The sequence below is a fragment of the Ciconia boyciana genome, chromosome 6, assembly GCF_034638445.1.
Source record: "Ciconia boyciana chromosome 6, ASM3463844v1, whole genome shotgun sequence".
Taxonomy (NCBI): Eukaryota; Metazoa; Chordata; class Aves; order Ciconiiformes; family Ciconiidae; genus Ciconia; species Ciconia boyciana.
The window spans coordinates 34,330,281-34,332,320 of record NC_132939.1 but is presented as its reverse complement, the minus strand read 5'-3'; the positions used below and the strand labels follow the sequence as shown (position 1 = coordinate 34,332,320).

At 48.0% G+C, this 2,040-nt stretch overlaps 1 protein-coding gene across 1 annotated transcript in view; it reads left to right on the top strand.

The window, feature by feature from the left end:
• The window catches only part of RAD51B (RAD51 paralog B), a 457,164-nt gene that overhangs the window by 37,413 nt on the left and 417,711 nt on the right, over positions 1–2,040 (top strand). The gene's annotated exons all lie outside the window — the stretch shown is intronic.

Below are 2,040 nucleotides of genomic sequence, written 5' to 3'. Positions count from 1 at the left end.
TTGTAATTAAAGCAGAATAACCCAATAGAGGTCTTGCTTGACTAGTCCTGTGACTATAAAAGGTAAAAAAAGGCTGCAGGGCTCTAACTGCTTTGAGAATTAGGAAGCGGGTGACTGAAGTCTTCCCGGGTTCAGTAGCATTGCTCTGCTGCTGACTGATTTTCTGAAACCTGCACAGAAAGAAAGGGGACTTCTTCATTCATGGGAACTTCTGCCCTTTCTGTACTATGAATAAAACATGAGCCACCACTAAGATGTGAACTGAAACCAAACATTTTTCTGTTTTTGTTTATCCTGGGCCCTGAATACTTGCAATATGCCCTGTATTCAAGGGGGAGGATTGCAGACCCAAGTTCTTTACTTCAGTTCTTCTGCCTGCAAACAGCAGCTGAACCACCTGAGAAGGAAACTACTCTCTTCCTCTTCCTTCCTGCACATCAGCAGCTACCAAATCCCTCTGCAATCCATCCCCTGTTGTAGAAGGAAATCTCTCTTCTGGTGCAGCCCCTGCTAAACCAGAAGCGTTTCCCACTGTGTGTCCCCTCGCCAAGCTGCTTTGGCACCCAATGACCAGGTAGGGTCACAGAGCTGGTGAGACCTCAGGAGCGTTGTCCTTGTTTGGCAAATGGCCTCCACTGGCACCTATCTTCCCTTACTCCCCTCAGAGTGTCCTGAGCCAGCCCCTGTGGAAGGGACCTTCCCTTCCTTCCACCTCCCGCCCCAGGGAATGGAGCAAGCTCTGCTGCTGCCTGGGGTCCTCGGCACCACTCAAGGTTTTAAGCTAACAGAGGTTGGTCTCCACTTGGGCAGGGGAACTTTGATTTTAAGGGCTGTAAGGCTCTGGGCTTCAGGCTTATTACTAGCCAGTCATCCACAGGCATGATAGTGAATTTGTACCATGTGGAATGGCTTATTTCTTCTAGGATGGCAAGGGTTTGCTCCATCAAGGGTTTGGCCACTTGGTTCACTGCTTTGTGAACAAGAGGGAAGTTACAGAAGCAGGTGGTGCCCCCAGTACCTGCTCTGCTTTTGGCTCCTGGGCAGCTAGCACAGATGCCAAAGGAAAAAGTGCTGTCTTGACAGAAGTCCTAGAGAGGGGCTGGGGATGCACTGGTTAGTTTCTGTCCAAAGGCACCACTTCTTCAAATACAAAGCTGTGCTTTCCCACTGAGATCTTTACTACCTGCAGCAATGAAAAAGTTGTCTGCTTGCCCCAAAGTATATGATTACCTGAACTTACTCTGAAGTAGAAGGGATGTTTAAAATCTCTAGTCCTCTTTTTCTCTAGGAGATTCCCAACTTACATCTTTGTGGAAAAATGCATCACCTAGAGATATGCAAGCTAGTGCTCGTTAAGCCAGTATAGGTACTGAAAGCCATACAGCACTGTGCTCCATCCTGCTTAGTTAATCATGCTGAGAAGCAGAATACCTTGGCCCACAGAGCGTGCTGCTATGTGCCTGTACCACTTCAGCACCTGAATTAGTACAAATGCCTACTCAGGAATGCATTTTGCCTTATAAAATGTACTCTGAATTCCATGGGTTCCACTGGAAACGTTTGTCATGCTTAAGAGGGAGAAAGACTGAGATTCTATACAAGCTTCTCACTGCTTATGATCTTACTTGAGAGCATCTTGTTTAAAGTTTCAGCTCCTTAACTGAGACCCTAGAGACCAAATGTGGAAGGTGACTTGTTACAGCCTTGGAGCAGGTCACTAGCATCATGCAACTGCAGACTGCATTGCACGTGGTGTGCTGTGCAGCTCCAGTGCGCAGCCAGGACGAGCTTCCACCGTACAAGGACTGTGACGAGTCGAGGGGGTGATACAAGCGCTGCTGTTAACGGTGGCAGAGCGAGGACTGGTGGTGACATCTACATTCCCAAATTGTCAAGAGCTGGACAGGTTGGAAGCAGCTCTTACATGTTCTCCGTGTTTGGAACTTCTCGCAGGTCTAAAGCAAACTGTCAGGTTTTTTATTCTGAGAGAAGCAGACCGTTTCCTCGACTCCTTACTCTGGAGTCTGGGCTGCTCACTCC